Source organism: Hordeum vulgare, chromosome 7H (genome assembly GCF_904849725.1).
Source record: "Hordeum vulgare subsp. vulgare chromosome 7H, MorexV3_pseudomolecules_assembly, whole genome shotgun sequence".
Lineage (NCBI taxonomy): Eukaryota > Viridiplantae > Streptophyta > Magnoliopsida > Poales > Poaceae > Hordeum > Hordeum vulgare.
Window position 1 is genome coordinate 71,973,205 of NC_058524.1, and position 14,891 is coordinate 71,988,095.

Sequence of the window (14,891 nt, forward strand, 5' to 3'; positions counted from 1 at the left end):
GATATTAAGGTTCTCCTTTTAATAAAGAACTGGACCAACGCATTAACATTTGGTGAATACATGAACTCCTCATACTATGGTCATCTCTGGGAGTGGTTCCGGCTATTGTCACTCCGGGGTTGCTGGGTCATAACACATAGTAGGTGACTGCAACTTGCAAGATAGGATGTAAAACACACATATATTGGCGACAACATAATAGGTTCAGATCTGAAATCATGGCACTCAGGCCCTAGTGACAAGAATTAAGCATGGCAAAGTAGTAGTAACATCAATCTCAGAACATAGTGGATACTAGGGATCAATCCCCGTCAAAACTAACTCGATTACATGATAGATCTCATCCAACCCATCACCGTACAGCAAGCCTACGATGAGATTACTCACGAACGGTGAAGAGCATAATGGAATTGGCGATGGAGGAAGTTTGATGATGACGATGACGACGATCTCCCCGCTCTGGAGCCCGGAATGGACTCCATGTCTGCCTTCGAGATGAAGAATAGGAGGTGGCGGCGCCTCCGTATCGTAAAACGCCATGAATCCTTCTCCGTGATTTTTTTCCGGGCGAGACAGACTAAATAGAGCTGATGTTGGAGGCGGTGGACCGTTGTGGCCCCCAGAAGCCTGCCAGGCGCGGACAACGGGGGGGGGGGGGGGCGCCTGGTGGGCTTGTGCGCTCACGGCTCCACGTCTCCCGCTGATTCTTGCGCCAGTATTTTTCATTCTTTCCAGAAAAATTCTCCGTAAATTTTCAGGTCATTTCGAGAACTTTTATTTCTGCACAAAAACAACACGATGGCAATTCTGCTGAAAACAACGTTAGTCTGGGTTAGTTCCATTCAAATCATGCAAATTAGAGTCCAAAACAAGGGCAAAAGAGTTCGGAAAAGTAGATACGACGGAGACATATCAACTCCCCCAAGCTTAAAGCCTTGCTTGTCCTCAAGCAAATCAGTTGACAAACTGAAAGAGACAAAAGAAAAACTTTGACGAACTCTGTTTGATCTTGTTTTTGCAACTATGTCTAACTCATAACCATAATTTCAGCAAGATCACAAGCAAACCACATAAGCAAATGACATCTAGGTCTCACGGTAAACTCATATCAATGGCATAATCAGCTAGAGAGCAAATAATAATAAGCCTCAAATGTCAACACTTCAATCAAAACAACATGAAGCAGTACGAACAGATGGTATCTCGCTAGCTCTTTCTGAGACTGCAAAACATAAATGCAGAGCACCTTCAAAGACCAAGGGCTGACTAAACATTGTAATTCATGGCAAAGAAGATCCAGTCACAGACATACTCAACACAGTTAAAATCAAAGCATAAAGACGACAGTGGTGCTCTCTAATTGGTGCTTTTATAAGAGGAGAATGACTCAACAGGAACATAAATAGACAGGCCCTTCGCAGAGGGAAGCATTGATTTGCAGAGGTGCCAGAGCTCAAGCTTTGAAAAGAGAGATAATAATTTTGGGTGGCATGCTTTCATTGTCAACGCAATGACTAAGAGTTCTCACCATCTTCCATGCTACACATGCTATAGGCGGTTCCCAAACAAAAAAAGTAAAGTTTTGACTCCCCCACCACCATTCAATCACACTCCATGGCTAGCCGAATCCTCGGGTACCGTTCATACCAACATCAATCCAAGGAGAGTTTTGTTTGCAATTATCTTTTGGATTTGAGCATGGAACTGGGAATTCCAATTACCGACCCCTTTCTCGTGAATGATAGTGAATAAACACATATCGAGGATAACACGCCTAGCATGGAAGATACTGATAGTCCCCTGTCACCACATGAGCGGTTCGGGCATGCAAAACAAATTATTTCTTGAAGATTTAGAGAGTGGCACATGCAAATTGACTTGGAACGGAAGGTAGATACTGCATATAGGTAGGTATGGGGGACTCATATGGAACAACTTTGGGTTTATGGGAGTGGATGCACAAGCAGTATTCTTGCTGAGTACAAGTGAAGGCTAGCAAAATACTGGGAATGACCAACTAGAGAGCGGCAACAGTCATCAAAATGCATTGAGATCAACTAACATTGAGTGCAAGCATGAGTAGGACATAAATCACCATGAACATGAATATCATAGAGGCTATGTTGATTTTGTTTCAACTACATGCGTGAACATGCACCAAGTCAAGCCACTTGAATCATTCAAAGGAGGATACCATCCTATCATACTACAACACAGTCATCTCAACATTCATGTGGGCATCCAAGGCAAAACATTATAAGCTCCTAGCTAAGTAAGCATGGCATAAGCAACTATGATCTCTAAGTTGTCATTGCAAACATGTTGCTCTCACAACAAAGCTGAATCAGGCACGATGCGCTAGTCATATTTACAAAAACAAAATAGATCGAGTTCATACCAGCTTTTCCAGGCTCAGTCACTTCATCATATATCGTCATTATTGCCTTTCATTTGCACGACCGAACGATGTGAACAATAATAAGCGTGCTCGTGCATTGGACTAAATCTGGAATCTGCAGGCTAACACAAAGGAGAAGACAAAGTAATATGGCTCTTTAACAGATAAACAGATATGCATGCGAGAGCCACTAAACAGTGTAACCATGGTCTTCTACGTTGACCCAAAGAAAAAGAAAACTATTTACACGGGAAAGCTCCCAACAAGCAAAAGAAGAAAATAAAATCTTTTTGGGTTTTCTCAAACTAGACAGACACATGAAAAGAAAACGAGAAAAATAAAATAAACTAGCATGGATGATACAGTGGCAAAGTGTGAACACCGACTAACAAAGTGAAAGCATAAGCAAGAATGTAAAGTCGGTGAGAAACACGTACTCCCCCAAGATTAGGCTTTTGGCCTAAGTTGTTATACTCCCATGGAGGGAAATAACCAGCTCCGGGATACTCCGGAGTGGACCGAGGATGCCACTGCTGTGTGAGCTCCTCTGGCTCCCACTGATAAACTGGCGTCTGGTACTCGACTGGTGGCTCGGGCACGGGCACCTGTGGTTGGGCTAAGTCCCAATATGCGTAGATGTCCGAGGGCATAATAATGTACCTTCCTATATGAAGATTGAGCAAAGAAGGAGCAGGCAAAGTTATAGTCTCACGAGTACCCTCACTAAACACCAGGTTATAAATCATCCTTCTATTTATATCTCTATCAAGAAAGTCATGGCGAACCATGCTATCGTAATCTAGATATCTCTCGGGAAGAAGAATCTCTTCTTCCTCTTCCAATCTAATAGGTATCTCAAAGTGTCTAGCAAGACGAGTAGCATAGATACCTCCATAGACAATGCCTTTAGAACGGTTCGTGTTCAAGTGTTGAGCTACTATGGCGCCCAAGCTATAAGTTTTATCATTATAAAGGACTTCGCGCAAGACCGCAACATCTGGGGAACTACGGGACCCAGCTTTCCCACGACCAATCAAACATTTTCTCACAAATAATGAGAAGTACCGAAGAATGGGAAAATGTATGCTAGCAGCTCTAGCGCAAGACACTCCTCTCTCCTCTCCTACAACAGTTGTATCGATGAAAGCTTCCAAGTCCCGTGGACGAGGTTCATGAATATTCCCAACGTAAGGTAATTTGCAAACATTGCAAAAATCCTGGAGTGACATGCGCTGGGGGATATCATAAAGTTTGAACTCAACCATAGGAGGATTCTTCCTCGGATAGAAGTTAAACCTTTGTACGAAGATATTGGCGAGGAAGAGGTATTGCGGACACTTATCTTCAACGAAGGCAGTAAGGCATGCGTTCTCCACCAAGTGATAAAAGTTATCATAAATTCCAGCGGCGCATAAGAACACGTCGCTTGGCCACTCACACGCTCGAACTTCTGCGACTCGAGGGACCAGATACTTGGGCTTCTTCTCACTTCCATCATCCTTAGGGTCACGGCTTGAAGAGGCTCTTAAGAACCTCCTCATATTTTCCCTTTTCTATCTCTGAAAATTTCTGAAATTTATAGTGATTCTAAGGAAAAGTGAACAAGGCTCAACTAAACTCGTAGCAACTACTCCAACAAGTGGTTAGAGGCCATATTACGCATCAAAACTACTTGGGACCAGCTAAAATTAGCATGCAAAGCTCAAGAACATGGTCACCAAGGCAGCAAAAATACGCGATGTATAACGCACTAGAGCAAAAACTAATTGGACCAATGGAGGAGTCACTTACCAAGGAGTAATTTCCCCAAAATAGTTCGGAGAATGGTGATTTGAGCAAAGAGATCGAAAATCCCAGCAAGAGGAGCAAGAACACGGGTTTGAGCTGCGAAACGATTTTTTCTGGAGATAGGAGAAGCAGATAAGAGCAAGAATGAGTGGAGGGGGTGCACATGGGACCCACAAGCCTGGGTGGCATGACCAGGGGGGTGCCCTCGCCTCCAGGGCTTGTGGCCCACTGGTGCAGGCCTCAGACAAGCTCTTCGTCCCAGTATTTTTCAAAAAATCCAGAAAAAATCATACTTGATTTTCAGGAAGTTCGGAGAACTTTTATTTTCGGGGTACTTTTCCACAGGACGCTAAAACAGAAAACACGGAAAACTAAACTAAATCTATCATTTTTCTTCTAAGCAACCGAAGGTGAAAGCTTGAAACAGAGGTTTGTGGCTCCTCAATTCATCCATCTCATGGTCATCGAAAGAAATCTATCAATGAGGTTGATCAAGTCTCCTTGACAAACCTTTCCGAATCGCAAAAGAGAACGGAGAATTTTCGAATAGACTAGGTCACCTCAATGGGGATGTTTATCTCCCCAACAAGCAGATCATACTTCATCTTAACACGAGGTATAGGGCATTCAAATCTCCCAATAAGAATCGATGAAGTTTTTTCGATAGCATTGATGCAATGTACTCGATATTGTTTCTTCGGAAAGTGCACCGTATGCTCATTACCTTTGACATGGAAAGTGACATTGCCTTTGTTGCAATCTATAACAGCCCCTGCAGTGTTTAAAAAGGGTCTTCCTAAGATGACCGCCATGGCATCGTCCTCGGGAATATCCAAGATAACAAAGTCTGTTAAGATAGTGACATTAGCAACCACAATAGGCACATCCTCACAAATGCCGATAGGGAAAGCAGTTGATTTGTCAGCCATTTGTAGAGAGATTTCAACGGGTGTCAACTTATTCAGTTCAAGTCTATGATAAAGAGAAAGAGGTATAACACTTACACCGGCTCCAAGGTCGCATAAAGCAGTTCTAACGTAGTTACCTTTAATGGGGCAAGGTATAGTGGGCACTCCGGAATCACCTAGTTTCTTGGGAGTTCCACCCTTGAAGGTATAATTAGCGAGCATGGTGGAAATCTCAACCTCAGGTATCCTCCTCTTACTAGTCACAATATCTTTCATGTACTTAGCATACGGAGACATTTTGAGCATATGTGTCAAACGCATTTGTAGAAAGATAGGTCTAATCATTTCAACAAATCGCTCAAAATACTCATCATCCTTTTTTCTTGGATGGTTTGGGAGGAAAGGGCATGGGTTTCTGAACCCATGGTTCCCTTTCTTGACCTTGCTTCCTAGCAGTGAAGTCATTCTTATCATATCTCTTATTCTTAGGCTGTTGGTTATCAAGATCAACAGGTTCAATTTCCACATCCTTATCATTGCTAGGTTGAGCATCAACATGAACATCATTATTGATATTATCATTAGGCTCATGTTCATCACCAGATTGTGTTTCAGCATCAAAGACAGAGATATCGTTTGGACTCTCAGGTGTAGCAGCAACAGGGTTGCTAGCGTGCAGGTTCCTAGCATCTTTCTTCTTCTTTCTAGGATGACTAGGTGCATTAGTGCTAACTCCTTGAGAATCTTGTTCAATCCTCTTCGAATAACCCTCTCGATACAAAGGATCCTGATTCATTCTATCGCCTCTGGTAACGGCTCTGACAGAATTGTCATTCAACTCATTGTGGAAGTCATTTTGAGCTTTAAGTACTTGTTCTACCTGAGTAGTAACCATAGAGGCATGTTTACTCAGGAGCTTAAGATCATTGACATTCCTGTCCACACAAGCACTTAAATGACTAAGCATACGAGCATTCTGTTCCAATTGAAGGCTAACATAATCATTGAAACACTGTTGTTTGGCAACAAAGTTATCAAATTCATCCAGGCATAGGCTACATGTTTATCAAAAGGAATATCACTCTCATCAAACCTACACAGAGAATTTACTTCTACTACCTGTATCGGGTTATCAAGACCGTGGATCTCTTCGATAGGTGGTAGATTTTTGACATCTTCAAATTTAATGCCTGTCTTTCGCATAGATTTCTTAGCTTCTTGCGTATCTTCAGGACTGAGGAATAGAATACCTCTTTTCTTCGGAGTTGGCTTAGGAGGTAGTTCAGGAATAGTCCAAGCATTCTCATTGCACAAGATGTTATTCAATAGGATCTCAGCTTGTTCTATGGTTCGTTCCCTAAAAACACAACCAACACAACTATCTATGTGGTCTCTAGAAGCATCGGTAAGTCCATTATAGAAGATATCAAGTATTTAATTTTTCTCAAGAGGGTGATCAGGCAAAGCATTCAGTAGATGGACGAGCGTCCCCCAAGCTTGTGGGAGACTCTCTTCTCCAGCTTGAGCAAAGTTGTATATTTCCTGCAAGGCAGCTTGCTTCTTATGGGTAGGGAAATATTTTTCAGAGAAATAGTAGACCATATCCTGGGGGCTACACACACAACCAGGAGCAAGAGTAGTGAACCAGGTCTTAGCATCATCCTTTAGCGAGAAAGGAAACAACTTGAGGATATAGTAGTGGCGGATCTTTTCCTCACTCGTGCATAGGGTGGCTATATCATGTTGTTTGGTAAGATGGGCTACAACCGTTTCAGACTCATAAACGTGAAAAGGATCAGATTTGACCAGAGGGATTAACTCAGGGTCGACAGAGAATTCATAATCCTTATCGGTCACAAAGATAGGCGAAGTAGCAAACTTCGGGTCGTATTTCATCCTAGCGTTCAGAGATTTTTCTTTCCACTTGAGCAGTAATTTCTCAACATCATAGCTATCCTTACACGCAAGAAAATCCTCAGCTATCTCTCCCTCCATAACATAACACTCAGGCATATCAAGCAATTCAGACATAGGAGAGCTAGTTCTAGCAGGCAAAATAGCAGGTTGTACTTCAATAGTATCAGCAGTTTCAGAAGTATCATCACATCTAGCAGCAACTCTAGCAATTTGTGCATCAAGGAATGCACCAAGTGGCAAAGCAGTATCAAGCATAGCATCATCAGGCAAAGCAGTATCAAGCATAGCATCATGGGCAGCAGAAGTAGCATCATCAAGCACAGGCGACAAATACAAATTTCTAGCAGGGGGTGATGTCGCAAACTTACTCATAACTGAAGGTGAATCAAGTGCAGAGCTAGATGGAAGTTCCTTACCTGTGCTCGTAGTTGAGGGCAAGATTTAAGTGCTTGGATCTTCCGGATTCCTCATAGTGACCAGCAGACGTCAATCCCAAGTGACTCAGAGAATATAGATGTGCTTCCCCGGCAACGGCGCCAGAAAATTGTCTTGATAACCCACAAGTATAGGGGATCGCAATAGTTTTCGAGGGTAGAGTATTCAACCCAAATTTATTGATTCGACTCAAGGGGAAGCAAAAGAATGTTCTCAAATATTAGCAGTTGAGTTGACAATTCAACCACACCTAAAAGATTTTGTGTCTGCAGCAAAGTATCAGTAGCAAGGTAGGGTGATAGCAGCAGTAGCAACAGTAACTAGTAGCACCAAAGTAACACTAGTAGCAACAGAGTAATAACAACAGTAGTGACAGCAGTAGCGGCAAAGTAACGTAGTAAGGACAAGTAGTAAAAGAATCGCAGGCATTGGATCGGTGATGGATGATTATGCCGGATGTAATTCATCATGTAACAGTTATAACACGGAGAGATATGTAACTAGCTCCCGTTCGTCAATCTAATATAGGCATGTATTCCGTATGTAGTCATACATGCTTAGGGAAAAGAACTTGCATGACATCTATTGTCCATCCCTCCCGTGGCAGCGGGGTCTTAATGGAAACTACGGGATATTAAGGTTCTCCTTTTAATAAAGAACCGGACCAACGCATTAACACTTGGTGAATACATGAACTCCTCATACTATGGTCATCTCCGGGAGTGGTTCCGGCTATTGTCACTCCGGGGTTTCCGGGTCATAACACATAGTAGATGACTACAACTTGCAAGATAAGATCTAAAACACACATACATTGGCGACAACATAATAGGTTCAGATCTGAAATCATGGCACTCAGGCCCTAGTGACAAGCATTAAGCATGGCAAAGTAGTAGCAACATCAATCTCAGAACATAGTGGATACTAGGGATCAATCCCCATCAAAACTAACTCGATTACATGATAGATCTCATCCAACCCGTCACCGTCCAGCAAGCCTACAATGAGATTACTCACGAACGGTGAAGATCATCATGGAATTGGCGATGGAGGAAGGTTGATGATGACGATGGCGACGATCTCCCCTCTCCGGAGCCCGGAACGGACTCCAGATCTGCCCTCGAGATGAAGAACAGGAGGTGGCGGCACCTCCGTATCGTAAAACGCGATGAATCCTTCTCCCTGATTTTTTTCCGGGCGAGACGGACTAAATAGAGCTGAGATTGGAGGCGCTGGAGCATTGTGGGCCCCACAAGCCTGCAAGGCGCGGCCAGGGGGGCGTGCCTGGTGGGCTTGTGGGCTCACGGCTCGACCTCTCCCGCTGATTCTTGCGCCAATATTTTTCATTAATTCCTGAAAAATTATCCGTAAATTTTCAGGTCATTCCGAGAACTTTTATTTCTGGACAAAAACAACACCATGGCAATTCTGCTGAAAACAACATTAGTCCGGGTTAGTTCCATTCAAATCATGCAAATTAGAGTCCAAAACAAGGGCAAAAGAGTTCGGAAAAGTAGATACGACGGAGACGTATCACTTCTCCAACAGGATTAAGTTCACTCCTGTGAGATACTCCAGGGGCGCCTATCAATGGTTCACAACACTATGTACTCCAGCGGCCTATCAAGGTTCACACCCTCTCGATACTCCAGGGAGCCTATTTCCAAATCCACCCAGTAGGTGTATTAAAGTTATTTTTGAATCATGAAGTCTTCATCTCCTCGAAGTAGCCTTGATCGTCATGAAGTGGTATTGGTCGTCTTGAAGTGGTCCTTATCCAAGACACTCTCAACTCCCATGTAACACTCAACCAAAACCCCGTCTACTTAAGCGTAGCATCAGTAAAAGTATCGTCCCGGTGCCAGGTTAACGGGGGATTTGTTAGGGTGTCCTACCTCATGATACCACTGAACAAGTTTATTACTCGAACTGCATGCATGGTGGGAATATCATCTAATGCAAATAAAACTTAGGTAAAACATGATCAAATGACTTGCCTTCATGACGATCTTGAAACTCTAAAGCTTCGTAATAACAAGCTTTGCACTCCAGATAATCTAACAAAACAAACAATTCACACAACAAAAGAACATATTCACAAACAATAAATAACAACGAGTAAAACTAATAATAAAACCATCAAGGAAAACAATAATGAAATCAAAGGAAAAAATCCAAAGAAAACTTTAGAGAAAACTAAAGAGAAACCAACTCACACGAATTCTATCATAACAATAGTAAATTACTGTAAACACTCAAATAACAGAAAAGAACTAATTAAACAACCATTTAACAATAATTAATTTAATAAACAATTACCTAGTAAAAGAAATACTTCAATAGCTAAAATTATTATCTAGTTATCACCAAAACAACTATAATAACAATAAAAACACTAAAGCCATACTAAATTATTATAAAACTAATCTATTTCTAATTAAGAGAAACAACAATAAGAATAACTTGAAGTGGCAAAATAATTACTTTTAGGACAATAAAACTATTCGATTTACCTAAACAACAATACAACAAAATAGTAGCTAAAATAATAATAATAAATTATGTAAATTTATCTAGTGTTGCCTAACAGAATCATATAACCACATGTAAAAATCTACAAAAACAACTAACTAAAAATAATTATAAAAATAACTAAATGACTAAAACTACTATATAAACAAAACAATAGTGTTTTAACTAAATACCTAATTTAAGTTTAAAAAATAACTAATTGATGCTGGATAGGCCAACCAATAAAAATATGCTCACGCGCTACTAGAATCTTCAAATACCCCTAGAGCTGAAATTGTTCCTTAGAGCTAGAAAGAGCACCCTAAGGACAAAAGTTTTCCCTAGGGTACGAACTGACAACCCAAGGGATTGTATTGTTTCCTTAGGGGTAACTGTGAGACCCAAGGTATATTCATTGTGTGGGACCTTGCTAGAGCCACGTCGGCAACATTCCTTCAGTGTTACTTCCCGAACCCTTAGGAAAAATCTATTATCAAGGTAAGAAAATGAAACCCTAAGGAAAGAGCACATGAAAGCTAACATTTCCGTCATTCCTTACTATCACCGTAAACTACCCTCAGGGTTTTGGTGTTAACTCTAGGGAGATCTGCACATACTTAATTTCCAAAATATGTTTTATACCTTAGAGTTATATTTTAAATATACCCACAAAAAATAAAATAAAAACTGACTCAGATGCAGAATCAGAACATGGGGGGGACTTGCAATTATCTCATGAAAACATTGATGATTTCTAGTAGTTTTCTTGTTGTGTTTGAGATAAAATTCCTCCATGTATTTTAAAGTTTGGACATTGATAATTTCTGGTTATTTCCTTTTGTGCTTAACATACAATTCTATCTCTTTTGGTAATATTTATCTCTAGGTTTCCCTTTGTGTTGCACATTTTTCTGCTCCTTGACGATGAGATGATGTATATACTTCTCGCTCCTCGTTGGTTATCCCACGTGGAAGATTGAGATGTAGTCAGCAGAAAGTTTTCCCTCACATGGAAACCGTAAGGTTTATCGAACCAAGAGGACTCCTAGGCTCAACAAGTAGGTGTCCGTTGCCCCTGTCTAGCAGAAGACGTGGACCTGCACACACAACTAATAACTTTGCTCCCAACGAGTACAGAGAGGTTGTCAATATCTCCAGCCTTGTAGTTTGCAAAGGATCAAAACACAAGCAGGGATAGTAATAGTGATTGCAAAGGAAAAGTAAATGAAAATGGTAAATGATGGAGGTGTAAACAATGATGATGATATGGATCGGAGTCACATGATGTTCACTAGTGATGTCGCTCTCCTAAAAGACGATAAACAGCTATGATTGGGTAAACAAATCACAGTTGGGCAATTGACAGAATTATGAACGCACCGCAATGCTAATTATGCTACTTGATAGTTAGAGGTTCAATAGTAATGGGCAGTACGCCAAGACAAGTAGACTGTTTATTCATCAGCATCTACTTACTAATCATCCACCTTGAGATATCTATCCAGAACATCTCGCCGGTATTAAGTTGCGAGCCCCACCCAAAGTGTAAACTCAAAGCAACGGACAACTGCATTAACGAACTATGTGTAAGATAAACAATCTTTGCAATTGTGGTCACAAGCACCGTTGTTTTCTCCCTGGTGGCAACAACACATCCGCTAATCTCATGTTTCTGTCAGTCAAGCTAGACATCGAGGGGCATGAACCCACAATCATGCATAACGCTCCCTCATGGAGTTACAATCTACTACTCGGCCAAAGCAATAAATAGAAACGGAGAACATGCATGAATCACTAAGGAACATAATATAAAAGGATAATCAAATATACAACTCATAACAATATGAACATAATGTCATAATCCATCGGTTCCCAACAAATCGAGCATAGAAATAGCGAGAGAATTACATAGATGCCTTGATCATGTAGGGAAGCACACAAGGACTAACCATTGAAGGACAAGATTGGAGAGAAGACATCAAATAGCTACTGGTCATGGAATCATTGTCCAAGGAGGACTACTCACGACACGTCCGGGAAGCATCCATGGCGGTGGAGAAGCTCCCGGAGGTCAATCCTCCCACCAGCAGGGTGCCGGGAAGAGGTCTCCTGACGCTCCCGATCTCGGAAGCGCTGCGGCGGCGGAAAGATGCAGAAATTCGCGATTCTGGAAGTTGTGGAAGGGTTTTCTCTCGGAGGACTAAATATAGGCTGAAGGAGGGCACCGGAGGAGGTGGGGCCCACCCAGGCGGCCTCCTGGTGTGGCCAGGGGGTAGGCCATGCCAGGGGGTCGCCTGGACGGCCCCTGGCCCCCCTCTGGACCATCTTCGCTGATCTGGAAGCTTCCGTTATGCTGATTTTTTATATATTTTTCATGGAATTTTTCGGGCTTCGAAAAATTTGATAAAAGCCCCTGCAAAATAGACATCAGCAGACAGAACCTGGCACTGGGTGCACTGAGTTAGTAGGTTAGTCCAAATATGTGTAAAATGATATATAATTGTAACAAAACATATAACTATGTCACCCAAAAGATCATGGAACAACAGAAATTATAGATACCTTTGGGACGTATCAACATCCCCAATCTTAATTTCTGCTCGTCCTTGAGTAGATAAATGATAACACAATAATTTCTGTGGTCACATGCTAACACACATATAAGAACTTCAAAATAAGGCATGTAAGATATGCAATTCAAGTGAAGACAATAACCAGCAAGAGTTTATATCTAGTATTGAGTTTGGCAAAGTATGAACATAAAGGTGCAAGAGCTCTCGCTGTCCGTGACTCGAATGTCTCCAAATGGTGTTTGCGTGCAAGAAGTAGGAGATGGGTTGAGATCATAAAATATTTTTTAATTGAGAACTCAATCTACTAAAATTTCACACTTGGTCTCCTTAAAAATCTGACTCATCCCCAGACCACTAGTCAGGCACAAGTCAAAATGATCCTCTGCCTTTCGACATTGAGCACTCATGCAATGGATGACCGTAAGCAAGATATGTTGGCACCTAGGATGGAAAATAGAATAATGATGGGGAAGGAAGACAAAAAGATGTGAAAGGCTCACATCAATGAGGACAACCATAGGCGAGAGAAATCCAAATGATAGATATGATGTGAGGAGTAGGGATAGCCATGTAACGGATGCACATATGAGCTACGGTAAGTTCTCCAATGGAACTAGTGGGGGTGCATCCAACTTGTTTGCTCATGAAGACCTAGAGCTCATTTGAGGAGGCTCGTCATTGGAATATGCAAACCAAGTTCTATAGTGTAGGGGTCCCCACATAGTTATGCATAAATGATAATATCTTTGTAGTACAAATATAGCAATGGAGTACAAGTGTGGATCCTTCAAAAGGAATAGTAGTGTTGCCCCCTTCCTTTTTTTATTTTTCTCTTTTTTTTGTGTGGCATCTTTGGCTCTTTCTTTTTATCTCTCATTTGTCCTCTTTGGGATCTTTTGTTTGTGCTCTTTGGGATCATTTCCTCATTTAAGGGCAACACTCTATGTTTTACATGAATAAAAAGAAGATCATCACACTTTATAAGAAGTACTGAACATAAAGACAAGTGAAAACTATCATGATGTATGCAAATGTATGCCTTTGCTAGTGTAGCAGGATATGCAATGATACTAGCGCGTCATGTAGCAATAATTGGGGAAATGCCCAAATATCATGAGACTCTATGATCAAGCAAAAGCATGTATGACATGAAGATCAAGTCATGAGATGGTGGATGTTGCATGGCAATGTATCTCGGGAAGGCTATGGAAATGCCTTAATAGGTAGGTATGGTGGCTGTTTTGAGGAACGATATAATGAGGCTTATGTATAACACATCGTATCATGTCATGGGTTTGGATGCACCGGCAGAGTTTGCACCAACTCTCAATGTGAGAAAGGGCAATGCACGGTACCGAAGAGGCTAGCAAAATATGGATGGTGGAAGTGCCAACAATCGAATACTCACATTAGTCCGAAGAACTCATACACTTATTATCGGTAACTCTCTATATAGTTAGGAAATTCACAAACAGACAAGTACCCCGAGGAGGAGTGTTTGGGAGTTTGGTTATCCTTGCGCATCCTTGACTCATGGTAACGTGAGGGTACTCTATATATTCCAACCCCTCCAGAAGTTTGCGATCAATTTAGTAGCTAGAGTTCTCAACTAATTTTTAGTTTCGAAAAACACACGGATTTCCCAAAATACGACACCTATCACTAATAGGCTCAAGATCTTGGCACGAATAGTCCAAACATTACTCAAATCAATACCTCAGAACTATTGCAAGTTACTACTATACTTAAATAGCAACGTAAATTACCTACTCATGCGAGACACACAACTCAGTGCAACGAGCCAACTCTCTAAACAAGATAAGGATGATAAATCAAGAGAGTTCCAAAAGCAACCTAAATAAAATCTCTTAAAAAGATAAGCATGAAAACTAAGAGCTAAGCATGACAGTAGCTATGGAAAGATGAAGAACACACAAAAAAGATAAACATGAAAACCTATGTTGTGTTCTTGAGTGGAATGGAGCGTGTTTCTCTCCCAAACAAGGTAGGCTAGGTTCCTACTTGTTATTAATAGCAAGCAAAACTAAAACAAACTAAAAATTAAAGAGCGGGATGCTCCAAGCATAGCACATAACATATGAAGTGATAAAAATATAACATGGAGATGGACGAACTGATGATTGTTGATAGAGAAGGGGATGCACGGGGGCATCCCCAAGCTTAGACGCTTGAGTCTCCTTGAATATTTCTTGGGGTGCATGGGCGAATCCCCAAGCTTGAGCGCTTGACACTCCTGTATCTTCTTTCATCATCTCCCATCGCATACTTGAAAACTCCCTTCATACGAAACTCATCATAAGCTGATTAGAGTGGTTAGTACCCTTAATAAAATAATTCATT